Source organism: Canis lupus, chromosome 8 (assembly GCF_003254725.2).
Source record: "Canis lupus dingo isolate Sandy chromosome 8, ASM325472v2, whole genome shotgun sequence".
NCBI lineage: Eukaryota > Metazoa > Chordata > Mammalia > Carnivora > Canidae > Canis > Canis lupus.
The window spans coordinates 22,933,462-22,950,437 of record NC_064250.1 but is presented as its reverse complement, the minus strand read 5'-3'; the positions used below and the strand labels follow the sequence as shown (position 1 = coordinate 22,950,437).

The 16,976-nt window shown below is 33.7% G+C and overlaps 1 long non-coding RNA gene across 1 annotated transcript in view; it reads right to left on the bottom strand.

Moving 5' to 3' along the window:
- Nucleotides 1-4,847, bottom strand: part of LOC112657394 (uncharacterized) — a 28,173-nt gene extending 23,326 nt beyond the window's left edge. The window contains exons 1-2 of the long non-coding RNA XR_003134976.3: nt 4,693-4,847; nt 2,842-2,898 (exon numbers count right to left, since the gene is read on the bottom strand). This is a non-coding gene — a long non-coding RNA (uncharacterized LOC112657394). The remainder of the gene's footprint in view (nt 1-2,841; nt 2,899-4,692) is intronic.
- Nucleotides 4,848-16,976: the final 12,129 nt, after the last annotated feature.

Sequence of the window (16,976 nt, the reverse complement as noted above, 5' to 3'; positions counted from 1 at the left end):
CTCTCCAGGTCTATCTATGTTGCCACAAATGGAAGGATCACCTTTTATGACTAATAATATTCCATTGTATATAGAGGCACCATATTTTCTTTATCCATTCAACTGTCAATGGTTATTTAGATTCTTTCCAATGTTGGCTCTTGTAAATAATGCTGCAATGGACACAAGACTACAGATTATCTGTTCAAGACACTGATTTCATTTCCTTCAAACACACATCCAGCAGTGGAATTGCTTCCAATCCATGAATTTAAAAAATCTCTCCATTTAAATTTTCTTTGACCAGTTTAATAGGTTTCTGTATACACATCCTACATATATTTTGTTAAATATATACCTAAGTACATTTTTGGTCTTATTATAAATGGTATTTTCTACATTTCAAAATATATTTATAGATTCCAATTGTTCATTTCTGTATACAGAGAAAAAATTGACATGTGTATATTAATCTTGTATCCTGCCACCACACTTTTACGCATTTTCTCTCCAGGAATGCCACCAGATTCTCACAGTGAGGAACCAAGAATATTCATCTCATGTCTTTGATATGGGAAGGGGGAAAGCATCTATTTCAAATATACTATAACAAAGGCTTAATCCCTAATGAAAAATTACTGGAGTCCAATCTCACATAGGCAGAAGGGAAATACCCTACTTCAGCCCTCTCTAGTCTTCCTGTCTCACCTAAGTGGGAGAGATAAAACACCTGTAAAAGTCACCCCAGGAACATAAGTCCACTAAAAGACTAAGATTTGATCATAAGAGTATAGATAGAGTGCTACTCTCCACCAGTCCTTACTACCACATCAATAGTATAATAATAGTGAATTAGAGTTGAAAGAACTGCAAGGCTCAGACTCTAAGAAAGAGATCTTAGGGAAACCCAAAAACAACAGAGGAGACAAAAACAAGGACACTGGAGGAATTTAAAATCTCTGATACCAACAGTCACAGAAAGTATGAACATAGTCCAACTGCTGTCACATTAAAATAAAACCACACACAAATGGCCTATTTACTTTAGTTTCTGTTACCCAATATACCATGTCCAGATTCCAGCAAAAATTACAAGGTTTGACTTAAGGGGAAAGTAAAAGAACATTTGAACTCAATTCAAAAGTGAGAAAGAAATAAGAACTTTCTCAAACAAAAACTGAGGGAATTCATAATCAGCAGATCTGCCCAAAAAAGAAATGTTAAAAGTTCAGAGAAAAGAAAAACGCTTAAGTCAGAAATTCAGATCTACATTTTCTAATAGGAAAAAACATCAGAGAAAGAATAAATAAAAGTAAAATAAAATCTTTTATTTTTTTTACTCTTAACTGTTCTAATAGATAAGGGTATTTTTTTCCAAAATAATAATAATAAACATATATACTGCTATCTCTCAGTAATTCCTTATTAGTTCCAGGAGCTTTTTGGTAGATTGCTTGATATTTTCTACATAGATAACCATATCATCTGTGAATAAAGATGATTATATTTCTTCTTTTCCTATCTTTATCCTTTTCATTTCTTTTTGTTGTCATATTGCACTATGTAGGACTTCCAGTAAGATGCTGAATAGGAGTAGTGAAAGAATACATTCTTGCTTTCTTACTGATCTTGAAGGTATCCAGTTTCTTACTAGGAAGTATGATATTTATGTAGATCCTTTGTAGATTGTTTAAGAAAATTGAGAATTTTCCCCTTATTTTTTTATTTGTTGAGAGTTTTTGTTTTTGTTTTTTTAATGAATAGCTACTGGATTTTGTCTAATGCTTTTGCTGTGTCAATTTATATGACAATTTACATTGATTAATTTTCAAATGTTGAACCAGCCTGGCACATCTGGAATAAATCTCACTAGGTCACAACATTTAGTTCTTCTGCTTTTTTAGAAATATAATTGAAGGGGATGCCTGGGTGGCTCAGGTCGTGATCCCAGGATCCCAGGATTCGGAACCTGGGATCAAGTCCTATTTTGGGCTCCCTGCGGGGAGCCTGCTGCTCCCTCTGCCTGTGCCTGTGCCTCTCTCTCTCTCAGTCTGTGTCTCTCATGAATAAATAAATAAATCTTTAAAAAAAAAAGAAATATAATTGAAGGCTGCAAGACATTTGATTTCCAATCAATGTTTGGCGACAATGTCATCAAAGCTGCCTACAATTCAAAGTACAGATGCTTAAGAAATTGGAAGAGTAGTATTCCTAAAATACATTTTCCAGTAACACCAATACATTGTTTCTTTTTGTCCCTTTTATAAAAACTGCCTTCTACCTTTTTTTTCAGCCTTGTGGTTTCCTTTGCGTCTATACAGAAAGAATGAACACTAAGAGTACAAGTGACACTCAATCTCATGCATCTTTCATTACACTTGAGAATACCCCAGTATTAAAAAGAAATTACTGCACTCCAAAATATATTTTTAGAAATGTATTGCCTGACACTTGGATATGTTCAGTTCTAGAATGATTCTGTCTGCAATCTGTTCATTTTCTTTTACATCTTTTCTCACTCTGTAATGTTTCTCTCTCCCTCTTCAATACTTCCCTCTGGTTTCATTTTAGCATTTCCCTTAAGTTCTCACCTTTATCCCTCTTCCCAGTGTCAGTTTTGTTTTTGGTCTGTTCTACCTTATTCCGCTGAGATTCTACCCAGTTACTCTCTGGTTTCATATACATGCAATCGGCAAAAACCTATAAATTGTTCATCATGACATTTTTTTCTGCACAAACTAAGTAGTGTAGGGAGCTGGGGAATGGAGTTGTTTTTCATGTTACTATGGGGGATTAGGGATATTATCTTTGAGGGTTAGTGAATCTACCTTTTTCCTGTTAGCACTTGTCTTGCATACTTACTTAAGACAAATCTATGAACTTCAAATGGAATCTCTAGGTCTTCTGTGATCAAGGCAGCTAGAAACAAGAAAAAAATTGTGTTGTTCATATGTAATCTTTGAAAGATAATATATTGATAGACATACACGTATACCACATATACAATGTGGGTGGTGAATTAAAAGAAGTTGTACCTATGAAAATGCTATACAAAAGATAAGGCATATAAGCATAGTTATCCAAAGTGGTCAGAGTACAGTAGAAAATAACTATCTAGATTTATAAATCTTGGAAAAGGTGTTGAATTGAAATCTGAAATATTGTAACAGAACCAGAATGGGAATTCCAGCCATACATATAAATAGTAAAGTTTAAAAATTTTTTTGAAATTGTCAAAGCAATAGGAAATTTCTTGTGTTTCTATAACTAGAAATTCTTAGCCATTAAAATAAATCTATTTTATTAGTCATATCAGAGAAAGCCAAGTGCAAAGTGTATTAAAACATGATAAAAATACTAATTAATATCTAAATGTGACTTCTTTAATGTCTTGACCTCTAAATGTACATCCTCAGAATGTATACCATTGGCAATTTCCTTATTATTTCATCCATTCTACTGTCTGCTATCTATTTTAATAAGTAAAAGAGGTAAGAAAACAGGTGAGCAGAATGAGGATTGGAGAAATACGTTAAAAAGTAAAACTTAAAAAGCTCTTCTTTGTAAAGTTTGAAAAACAACCCACAGGATGATGAAAACAGTTTAACATATTAATCTTCCTTTAGTGTGAGGTTTTCTGTGGACAGCTCAACTAAACTAAACAAATATTGGTTTCTAACCAAGTATATTACAAAGAGATTTATTTCATGATTGCTTTAAAAATTGCAAAGGTGACTTTTGACTGAGTAAAAACTAATTAATACTAATATATCAAGTCAGTATTCTTATTAATAGTGCATTTGTTATTTGAAAAAAGAAACCAATGTGTCCTGGTAAAAATGTAAATATGTACCATGACACACCAGCACTGGAGAACTTACTGTCTAACCAGGCCCATTCCAGTCAGTAGAAAAATTTATTAGGCAATTGTTTTTTAACTCACTTAAACAGTGCCCTTTGCTACAGCTATGACTACTAAGATTCTGGTCATTTTAGAGCTGGACTATTCTCAGCAGAGATGATCCAGCCTGGTGCCACCGTGAATATTCACCATTCACAGGATGGCATTTTTGCCACGGGAACTCACACATGTGACTCATTTCCATGGCAACCAGTAAATTGCAGATCCCCAAGTCAGCTGCAAGGGAAAAAATAAATAAATTTAAAGAAAAAGACAGACCTTCATCCTAGTTCTTGGCAGAGTTATCCTGGGCATCTTTGAAACATTTTTGGCTTGGTTTCAAAACTGTCATAAGGGTGACAGTAAGATTGTTTTATTCTTGTAGATTGGCAATTAGACAAGCTGTCTATACATAACAAGAATCTCAAACTAGATTTGGGGAGTAAAGAAGGCATCTTCATAAGTCATGTGTCATGTAAGGATCTCTTCGTGAGCAGACCACCTGTCCAGCTGTTATCTTTTTAAAAATCTCTTGATAAACTGTAACTGCTTCAAAGAAGGAAGAAGCATCAGAACTCTGACTTTCGAATAAGTAGTATGAATATGAAACAGTATTTGAATATTCAGATAAAGTCTAAGATTCACACCTATAATCATCTTTAGTTTGTTTTGGACAAACAAATATATTTCTCAGAAGACTGCATATTTTGATAACAACCAGATAGCCTTCCATAAACAGGGAGGTGGGGAGCATCCATGCATGAACTGAGCTTCTACCATCCCCTACACATTAACACATTTAACCTTCTTACCAGGTCTAAAAGGAAAGGAATTTCATTCCCATTCTCCAGTTGGGGAAACTCAACCTCAGAGCTGTTAACTTGTTCAGATCACCTAGTTAGTAAGTGGAAGACTCAGATTTCAAAGTAGAAGAATCAGCTTGAATGAGTCTACTCAACCTACAATCATCATCTGAAATTCAGAGAAAAAACGTATTATTTCCTCACTTTTGCATTTTGAAAAAATTATTTTCAAGTCAATTTATATTTTAAGATTTCCTTTATAACATACATACTTTGCAATAGAGGATAATATGAAAAGATTAATGTATCAATCTTATCAATGGTTTCACTTATTGAAAAGAAAGTGAAGAAAGAGAAGAAAGAAAAAGAAAAAAGAAAGAAAGAAAAAGAAAGAAAGAAAGAAAGAAAGAAAGAAAGAAAGAAAGAAAGAAAGAAAGAAAAGAAAGGCATTTGTCACATAACAGACCATTATGCTTTTAACATCAATTGAATTTCTCTGTACATAGTTCAAGGACATCATAGGGCCTAATATAGGGACCCTTCTTGATTTATACTTTATTTCCTATAGCACAAGAGATTATAGTATGCCTTTTGTTTCAGATAAAAATCAGTACATATAAGGAAGTAATTACTGATTTCCATCTGATGCTAACAAATTTATATAGATTGCTTTAAATTTATACAGATTTTGAATCTATCACCAAGTCTGAAAAACCTGGCTAAGACAGTCATTATATCATACTGGGCTTATTTGGATCTTGTGTTGACATTAACCCCAAATAATTACAGAAGCAGTGCTTTTACACATTTATTTGAGTTGGTCTCTGTTCTGAATTCATTTAAATTTCAAGGAGCTGAGAATATTCATACTGAAAATCATGCAGTCAGCTAGCTTTAGTTTTTTTGTCCTTTCCAGGGTGCTTTCCTAAATTAAATGATAATTTTAGTTTAGTTCTATGTAGATGACTACATCTACTTACCATAGAACAACTTAATTATATTTTGTTCCTGCCCAATTATATGACTTTAGTAAAATCTTTAACTAATACCAATGACTGTATAGGACTAATGTTAGCAAAAGAAATCCTGGAAAAACCATGTTTTCCTCTTTTTATATGATAGACTATTCATCCTATTACTTAAAATGTTTCTTTGGCTTCCTACTACATGTACAAAAAATTTAAATTTCCACTGCATACAAGCCTCTTCACAAGTAGACTTCCCTTTACTGTCCTCTCTTCCATGAATCAAAATACAAAGTTTAAGGCCGGGTTATACCTAAATTCAAATCTTGCCTCTGCCATTTTCTGTCTACATAACTTGAGATATTTTTGGTTTTGTTTTTACTTTATCTGGGCTTAGATTTCTTTTGTGTAAAATGGGGGTAATAATACTCAGAATTTTTGCGATAAGTAAATGTTAGAGAACATATATGTAAAACATTAAAAACAGTGATGTCATTCCCACCAGCAGAGTACCTCACTCAGCCCTTCCACATCCCCAGTTTTTCCCCAAACTCCCCTCTATTACCTCTATTTTCTAACTACACTGAACAATTTTCTTTTCCCTAAGTAATAAATGTTTTCCTTTTCTCTACTTTGACACATGACACGCACACTGCTTGGAATAGCCTTTTCTCCCTTTTCATTGCACTTTTCCTTGGTCATTTGAGTGTCATCTCCTTTATGATGCCTTCCTTGATCTCTCTCCACATGAATTGAGTCTACTTTTATTCTGAACTCATGCAGAATCTTTAAAAACCTCTGTTACAGCACTTATGATATTGTATTAAAATGGCATGTTTACTTTTAGGCTTCCCTGTATACCTGAGCCCCTCAAAGGCAGAGTTGCCATCTAAAGCATGTTTGTGTCCATAGTACCTAGTGTTCAGTATTTGTTGGATGAAAGTATCCTATGCTTAAGAACTCTTGGCCACTGTATTGCTTTCCTTTTTTAATGTTTTTAAATGTGGATTGCCAACTATAATTAAGACAGGACGGCGCTCTTACACTGGGACTTGCATTTAGTAGGCACTGAACAAATGTCTGTCCAATTAAATACAGTGTGAGCAGCAGGAACTGGTATTGTTGGAGGTAGGAGGCTGATAATGGAGAGGAGAAGGAAAATTAAGTGAACTTGAAAAAAAGATCAATAGAACACTATTTTCATTTACCATCCCCAATTTAATTTCACTTTTGAAAACTTGGCAAGTATGTAGCAGCAAATATGTGCTACAGAAAACAGATTTCTTTTTCCCTTTTTAACTTTTAACATCAGGCTTTAGTCTGATTGCTATGGCTAGGACTTTCAGTACTATGTTGAATAAAATTGGTGAGAGTAGACATCCTTGTCTTGTTCCTGATCTTAGAGAAAAAGCAAAAAGAAATAAGAGGCATCCATATTGGCAAGGAAGAAGTAAAACTGTCATTCTTTGCAGATGACATATTACTATACATAGAAAACCCTAAAGATTCCATCAAAAAAAACTAAAAGTAACAAATGAATTCAGAAAAGTTTCAAGACACAAAATTAACACCCAGAAATCAGTGGTGTTTCTATATACTAATAACAAGGTATCAGAAAGAGATATTAAGAAAACAACTACATTTATAATTACACCAAAAAGGATAAAAGTCTTGTGGATAAACTTACCCAGGGAAGTGAAAGACCCGTACTCTGAAAGCCATAAAATACTGATGAAATAAATTAAAGATGACACAAATAAATAGAAAGATATTTCATGTTCATGGACTGAAAGAATTAATATTATTAAAATGTTCATACTACTCAATGCAATCCCAATCAAAATACCAACAGTGTTTTTCACAAAACTAGAACAAATAATTCTAAAATTTGTATAGAATTATAAAAGACCCTGTATAGCCAAAGCAATGTTGAGAAAAAAGAACAAAGATGGAGTGATCACAGTTCTGGATTTCAACATATACCACAAGGCTGTCAAATTCAAAACAGTATGGTACTAACACAAAAAGATACATAAGTCAATTGAAAAGAATACAGAGCCCAGAAAATAAACCCACTTTTATATGGCCTATTACCCTAAGACAACATAGACAAGAATATACAATGGGCAAAAGACAGTCTTTTCAATAAGTGGTGCCAGGAAAACTGGGAGCTACATGAAAAAGAATGAAACTGGACCACTTCTTTACATTGTACACATAAATAGACCCAAAATGGATTAAAGACCTAAATGTGCCACCTGAAACCATAAAAATCCTAGAAAAGAACATAGGCAATAATTTCCCTGACATCAGCCATAGTAACATTTTCTAGATCTGTGTCCTAAGGCAAAGGAAACGAGTAAAAATAAACTATTCATATATTTTCACATATGAAAATGAAATGCTTTTGCACAGTGAAGAGAAGCATCCACAAAACAAAAACACAACCTGCTGAATGGGAGGAGATATTTGCAAATTATATATCCAGTAAGGGATAAATGTCCAAAATATATAAAGAATTCCACAACTCAACACCAAAAAGCAAATAATGCAATTAAAAATGGACAGAAGACATGAACAAACATTTCTCCAAGGAAAGATGGCCAAAAAAGACCTAAGAAAAGATTCTCAACATCACTAATCATCAGAGAAATGCAAATCAAAACCATAATGACATATCACCTCACACCTGTTAGAACAGCTAAAAAATCAAGAAGACAAGAAACAAGTGTTGGCATGGATGTGGTGAAAAAGAACTCTTGTGCAATGTTGGTGGAAATGTAAAGTGATATAGCCACTGTGTATAACAGTAGGTAGGTTCCTCAAAATATTCAAAATGGAACTACCATATAATCCAATAGTTCAACCACTGGGTATTTACCCAAAGAAAATGAAAACATTAATTTGAAAAGATATATGCACCTCTATATTTATTGCAGCCTTATTTATTTATAATAGCCATGATATGGAAGCAACCTACATGTCCATCAATGGATGAATGGATAAAGAAAATATAATATATATACACAATAAAATATTATTCAGCCATTAAAAATAAGATCTTACCATTTACAACAACATGGATGGACCTATAGGGTATAATACTAAGTGAGATAAGTGAAACAGAGACAATAATTTGTCTTAAATTATGTAAAGACACATAATTTAACTTATATGTGGAATCTAAAAAACAAATTAATAAATAAATAAAAAGCAGAAGTAGACCTATAAGTACAGAGAACAAGCTTATGGTTACCAGAGGGGAGGAAGCTATAGGAATTGGGCAAAATGAGTGAAGGGGACTGGAAGATACAAGCTTCCAGTTATGGAATGAGTAAGTCACGAGAATAAAAGGCACAGCAAACAGAATATAGTCAATGATACTCTAATAGCCTTATATGGTGAGAGATGGCAGCTACACTTGTGGCAAGCATGGCGTAACTAATAGAGATGTTGAATCACGAAGTTACACGCCTAAAACTAATGTAACACTGTGCACCAACTAATTAATTAATTAAGTATAAAATCATGTTATAGGAGGTGAGAATGCAATTGGGAAATGCAGTTTTGTGTTAAAATTATAAGACATAACCTTAAAAAGGGTTGGTGATGAAAAACAGCATAGAAAAAAGTAGACAGTTCCCCTGAGATAGAAACATCAACTTCCTTCTTAAAAACAATAAGGAGAGTTCACAGTTAAAATAAGGATGCATCCTGGAGGGAGAACTATATTGTGAAATTTGTTCCCATGTCAAAAGTCCCTTTTAGTCCTCTGATCAGGCAGGTGCTCAGGTTGACTGACTCCATCTCTATCACCAGTAGAGGAAAGGCAGTAGTGACTGATGACTTTCTCAATACCCATCTTTTTTAGTTAAAGAAGTCAGAAAGATATCTTGAGATAGATGCTGAAGTAGTTATCATCTGTCTTTTTGACCTGATATAAGGTTCATGGTTTCTTAAGAATGTGAAGTCAAGGGAATTGAAAAAAGCACAAGTGTTCTTGAAAACTAAATAAAAGTTTTGCTAACTTCTAATAATTTTGACATCTTGAAATAAGCATAATTGGACATAAATGAAATGTCTCTCCTTAAGTGTATATAAAATATAGCAGTAGCCAAGATGGAAAAATTATGTAGATAGAAAAATTATGTGGACACAGAAATGTGTGTGTCCAGTTATTTCTATTTGACCACTAGTAGTGTATTTGTAAGTTTGTTTTGTAAGATGTAATAAATTTGTCTCTCTCACTCTCTCTTTCTCTCTCTCTCTCTCTCACACACACACACACACATTAGCCCTCATTTCTAGAGTCTCCAATGTATCTTGTACAACAGGTAAAACTTCATAAAATATAGGTCCAATAACCTCATACTTCTGCTTTACACTTAATCCACACATTGTAGTCCAACCCTAAAAAGCCTACACAAACATTTCCAGTACAGTTTTTCAGGTTTTTTTCTTCTCACTCTTCAATATATAATCTGTACATCAGAAAAACTTGACTAGGCACTATGTTCTTGTACTTTGGAGCACTCAATCCCCATATTACTCTCAGCTGCCAATTTTCTTTTTCGTTCATTGACTTTTTTTAGTTTTCTGAATTTGTTTTTATTTAAAATAATTTTAATTATATAACTATTAAATTAATCCTTGCATAGAATTTCAAATAATGGTAAATGTTCCTTGGATTTCTATCCAATTCCCCTTTTCTTTCCAAATGAGTAATCACTGTTAGCTTTACTGTTAATATGTATTGATATATGCACATATAAAATACATAAATACATATATACATATAAAATATGTGACCTTTGTGTACTTATATTTATTTTACATAAATAGAATTATACACCAATGATATTTTTTCCTTAACTATTTTCTTAATAATCTTTTCATGTCAGTAATAGAGATCTGCTATAACAGTTCAGCGTTATTTTATTCTCTTTTAACAAATCCACCCACTATGGATATTTGAGTTACCTCCATTTTGTTTTGTTTGTTTTGTTTTATTCTCTCCTGTTTTTTTAAAGACTTGATTTTTTTACAGCAGTTTTAGGTTCATAATGACATTGAGCAGAAGGCACAGAGATATTGCTTATACTCCCTTCCCCTACACATGCATAGTGTCCCCTATTCTCAACATTCTGCAGCAGAATGGTATATGTCTTATAATTGATTAATTTACCCTGCCACATAATTGGCACCCAAATTTCATAGTTTACATTAGAGTTTACTCTTTGGTGTTGCACATTCTATGGGTTTGGACAAATATATAAAGGCATGTATCCACTTTAATATCATACACAGTATTTTCAGTGTCACAAAAATTCTTTGTGGTCCATCTATTCATCTTCCCTCATGCATCCTCCATTTTTAATATTACTGTCAATTTGTGTCTATCAATATTTACTTTATATATTTAGGTGCTCCTGTAATGGGTGAATAAATATTTATGAATGCTATATCTTCTTGAATTCTTCCTTTTATCATTAGGTAATACCCTTCTTTGTTTTGTTACAGTCTTTGTTTTAAAGTCTATTTTGTCTGATATGAGTATTGCTCCACCAGCTTTTTTTTCACAGCCATGTGCATGAAATACCTTTTTCCATTCCCTCAATTTCAGTCTACATTTGTCTTTAGGTCTTCAGTTTCTTGTCCCCAGTATATAATGAGTCTTGATTTTTAACTATTTAGCCACCTTATGTCTTTTTATTAGAGTATTTAAACCATTTACATTTAAAGTAATTATTGATAGGTATGTATTTACTGTCATTTTGTTTATTGTTTTCTGGTTGGTCATCTTCCATTTTTTACCATTGGAAAAAATGCCATAAAACTCAATGAACATGACTATACACTATTTTTTTTCCTAGGATATTATATTAGCCCAGACTGCCGTAACAAAATACTATAGACTAGTGGCTTAAAGAAGAGAAATTTATTCCGCCACAATTCTGGAGGCTGGAAGTCTGAGATCAGGGTGCTATCTTGTGAGATTCTGGTGAGAGTTTTCTTCATGGCTTGCAGAGAGCATGTTTCTTATTTATTTATTTATTTATTTATTTATTTATTTATTTATTTATGATAGTCACACAGAGAGAGAGAGAGAGAGAGAGGCAGAGACACAGGCAGAGGGAGAAGCAGGCTCCATGCACCGGGAGCCCGACGTGGGACTCGATCCCGAGTCTCCAGGATTGCGGCCTGGGCCAAAGGCAGGCGCCAAACCGCTGCGCCACCCAGGGATCCCAGAGAGCATGTTTCTTATTGTGATGTCATATAGCAGAGACAAAGAAAGTAAGCTCCCTCATGTCTTTCTTTGAAAGGATCCACCCTCATGACTTCATCTAACCCTAATTACTTCCATAAGTCCCCATTTCCTAATATCATCACATTAGAAGCAAAAATCTCAAGATATGAATTTTGTAGACACAATAACATTCAGTACATAGTAGATACATACTTGGGAGGTGTTGCGTGGAAGGTTCTACCAGATTGTTTCCTGAAAGGACTACTAACTTACCTGAATACCAAAATGCTTGAAACTATCCTATGCCCAATACCACTGCCATTGGATTTTCAATCTTTCTTAATTGTTTACAATTTTCTGAGGAACATTTACTATCTCATTGTTTTAATTTGTACTTAAGAGGTACAATGAGGTTTTAGGACATGCAATGTTCATTGGTTCTATGCACTTTATCTTTGAATTACCTACTCATTTCCTCTGCTCATTTTCCTGTTGTGTTTTTGTGCTGTGTTGTTTGGAGGAGTTCTTTATATATTTTGAATATGATCCACTGTAAACTCTGTGATGGCAGAAGATTTTTTTATCTGCTTTGTTCACTGTTAGATCCCCAGGGCCTAAAACAGCATCTGGCACATATTGTAGGTTCAATAAATGTTTGCTGGAAGAATGAATAAGAAAGTGAAGAGATAAAGAAGTTGTAAACGTTTTTTTCAGTAGTGCTTGTCTTGACTTTATAGTGTCCAATTTAAACAAAAGTTTTAAAACTTCAATATGATTATATTTATTTATTCTGCTAAATATTCTACAGTGTGTCTTATAATTATTTCAACTAAAGATTGTAAACATATTCTCCTTTATTTTCCTCTAATTCTATGCTACTTTTTCCTACTTTATTCATGCTTAGTCAATTTAATCCATTTTTCTTTGCTCATGATCTCTATAGTCTGAATACAGCAGTAATTGTATTTATATATATTAATTAAGAAATCAATTTTATTTAATATCATGGTACAATCTTTATATAAAATCACATTACAGACATAATTTTTTATGGTTGAAAAACTTAAAATACAATGTGACTGCATTTTATCTTGGATCCTGCCCTCCCAATGCACATTCAAACATGGAGTGGTACATAAGGTTATGTTTCTGTAATAGTGTACTTTGATAGTCACAGCAATCTCAAGAAAGGGGCTCCAGGAAATATTTTATAAGACAGGACACTATTTCCATTTGTATTCAACTTATTATTTAAAATTAAATTACAAAAAAATTAAATTAAATTAAATTAAATTACACAGTAGATTGGGCTCTGGATAAAATATTCTAAATAAGATAGATAATGTCAACACCACTATTTCTTTGCATGCCTGCTAAGTAAAACTCACAGAAGCAAAACACTAGGATATGATATCAAGCAAAGCTTTCAGAAACTTAGCAAAAGTATATGTTTGGGGAAAAAAAGTGAGGTGTACACACCAAAGTTACCTTGAGAACAAGAACAGAAAAGTCTCCTGTGAATGTTTCTTATCAGCAATATACTCTGGAAAAGATTAACAGTCATATCTGTCTTTTTGACCACATCCCCACTCCTGAGTAGTAGCACTGTCAACACATAATATGAAAGCCATCAATACATGTTGACAGTGTTTGCACTCCAGGTGGTGAGAAACTCTATGAGCTGAGGAAGGAAATACAAAGATCAGGAAGTAATATCTTGGACTGAGATGAGAAGTAGAACAAACTATGGAAGAAGGGAGATGGAAGCATCTAAAGTGATCTAAATAAGAGAGAAGAGAGAACTGATCATTTAAAGAACAGAGACAATACATGCATATTAATTTAAATCAAAACAAAAGCACCTGTTATATTATTTATTAAAGGACTGCATACAAAGATGATTCGTGCAGGTATTATCCATGTGTAGTCATCCACTGGAAAGGCCAGCACATGACTAAGAACTTTTCCTTTGGCTGAATAATTATTTATATAGTACTTTTCTTCTGTAAGTAAAAATTACTAATCAAATGTAACCTGATCAATTCTGAACTATATTGTAGAAAAGAAGTTAACAGATGGAATCACTTCACTGAGAGAGAAGTAAATGAGACAGAGGGATGTAAAATGACTTCCTAAAAAAAGACAGTCTACCCATAAAGAGTATGCACGTCTATTTATTTAATAAAATCTACTAGCTATTTGATAGGTATCTATTGAACATAGTTCTGGCAAGCCTAAGTTTTAGATTCAGAAATTAAATTCTGCCCTTGATAATTTAACACCACTTAATGTCCCATGATCCACACAAAATGGCAGCTACACATGAGTCAAACGAAGACAGTATGCACCTAAAAGTGATTTAGCCAGTAAATTACCATTTCCACCAGTTTTAAAATCAAATCTGCCTCTAATTTAGCTTTATAAATTGGAAGTATATATATTGGAATCATCTCCAACTGCTAACAAAATACTTTTAAAAACACACAAATGTGTTGTTTGGAAAATATATTAAATTCAACAAATATTGATTGAGCAACTACTGTGTGCCAGCAGCTAGAAACAATAAGGTAACTGGAAAATGGTCCCTGTTCCTAAGGTGCTGACAATCTAATAAAGTCTGTTTGGGAGAGTTTTATAGAGCTCAAGAGGCAAGAGAGACATTAAACTCTGCTTGAACAGCAGAGGCATCTGAAGAACTGGTGAAGTGGTGTTAAATTATCTGAAGAACTTTCTAATAGAGGGAGCATCACATGTAAAAACACAGTATATAAATAGCATGGTAAGAGTTCTAGATGGTGTTGTGTTGAATCTGAAAGGAGCAGGAGATGAAAGCTAGGGAATCAGTCAGGGTTTAATGTGTTATATATGAGAATTCAGAGTGTATTTCATAGTCCCTGGTCACTTGATTTCCTCTGTGAAGAAAAAAAAAAAAAGCTCCTTCAATATTCTACCTTTGTTCATAAACATATCCATGTCACTCTTCTCTTTTCCAATCTTCATTGCACTGGATGACTAAACCTTCCCTGATTCTTGATTATCATTCTCTGACCTTACTTCGTCATTTAATCTCTTCCTCTGGCTTCAGTTTTATTGGCATCTTCCTTAAAAACTATATACACATTCCTATCCTTAAAAACAAAAACAAACAAAAAACCCATCACCTCTGAGGCTTCATCTCTTTTCAGAACTAGGCACCTCAAGCTCTTCAAAAGAAGTTTCTCCACACAGCTTCTGTTTTCTTTCCTCCACTGATACCTTAGTTGATTTCTCTTCTGCATTTGACATTACTCATCACTCCTCTGATGCTCTTGTGACCATCATGTTCATACTCATCCAAAAATAACCAATTGTTTGCTCTTCTCCTTCTCCAGCTGTCCCTTTTTAGTCTCTTTTGCTATGTTATCCCCTGAATTACTACCATTCTCCCTTCTCTCTAATAAAGGAAAATCCTCAGTGATATTACTTCCCCTTGGGTAATAATGCTTCTCTCTTGTTACAACTATCTTTCTGTTATCTCCAAACTTTGTTCTTATCAGTCTAATCTATACTTGTCCGCACTTACTGTTCTCAATCTCCCTTTACTTCACCCATCAGTTTGAAACCCCAACACTGGACTAAATCTGTTCTGCCAACTGTTACAGATGTTCACTTATTCAGGAAGTCTAATCATGTCAGGTCTTTTGCTTGCTCAATCACTTACAGAAGTCAACACTTTGTTCTTTGCTGAACATTTCCTATTATCTGAATCGATGGCTCTCAAAATATCTCCTGGTTCTCCCCTAACCACTCAGATTAATCTTCTACCTCAGCCTCTATCTAAAAGTTAAATATTCTCTCATGTTCAGATCTCTTGACTATATCCCTGGATAAGACCAGCCTGATATCTTAAGAACATTCACCTAGACCAGAACCCCAAATGATAAAGGAATGGCTGTTGAACATTTGGTATTGGAATATTTTTTTCTTAAATTACCCTTCAACCTCACTTAATTGATTTCTGAAGACTTCAACTGGCTTTCATTATTTCCAGGGGAGACAGGCAATGTCCATGATAGCCCATAAATTATTTTCCATTGCATAACAAAGTTTAAACCCTCAACCAAGCATTAGAAGCCTCAACTCTGAGTCTCTACAATCTCTAAATCCTACTGTAGCTTCTTGCCATCCACTCACCACTGAGACTGATTACAATCAACTTAATTATGAAAAAGTGAATGGTGAAGAAGAAAAAAGAATAGGTTTAGCCTTGTTTCAAATGCAGCTTGTACCAATGGACATGTTAATTAGCTTGATTATAGTGACTATTTCAAATACACTGTATATCAAATCATCAAATTATACACCTTAAATATATACAATTTTAAACTGTCAGTTATACTTCTATTTTTAAAGAAAGTACCCTGTATTATCTTTAGCAAGTTAATTAATTTTTCTAAGCCTAAATTTTCTTGTATGTTAAATTGTAAGGATACTTAATTCTAAGTTTTCTGAGAGAATTAGAATTCTTCTTAGAGAATCACTAGCATAAAACACAAATAACATCTAACATTTATTTTTATGATTAAAGCAATATTTATTACTATGGCTAGGTACTATATATGTGTTTGCTCACTTAATACCCTCAGAAACCCTTTCAGGTAAATACTCTTACCCCATTTTACTGATTGGAAACAAAGGCACAAAGAGTTCAAATAACCCAAGAGCACTGAACTAAAACGTCTCTACAGACTAAATGTTTGTGTCCCCCCAGAATTCATATATTGAAGCCTAATTCTCACTGTGATGGTATTTAGAGGTAAGGCTTTTGGGAGATAATTAGCTCATGAGGGAGAAGCTCTTATCAATAAAGGTAGTGTTCTTTTTTTAATATTTATTTATTTATTCATGATAGAGAGAGAGAGAGAGAGAGAGAGAGAGAGAGGTAGAGACACAGGCAGAGGGAGAAGCAGGCTCCATGCCAGGAGCCCGACGTGGGACTTGATCCCGGGACTCCAGGATCGCGCCCTGGGCCAAAGGCAGGTGCTAAACCGCTGAGCCACCCAGGGATCCCCTAAAGGTAGTGTTCTTATAAAAAAATATAT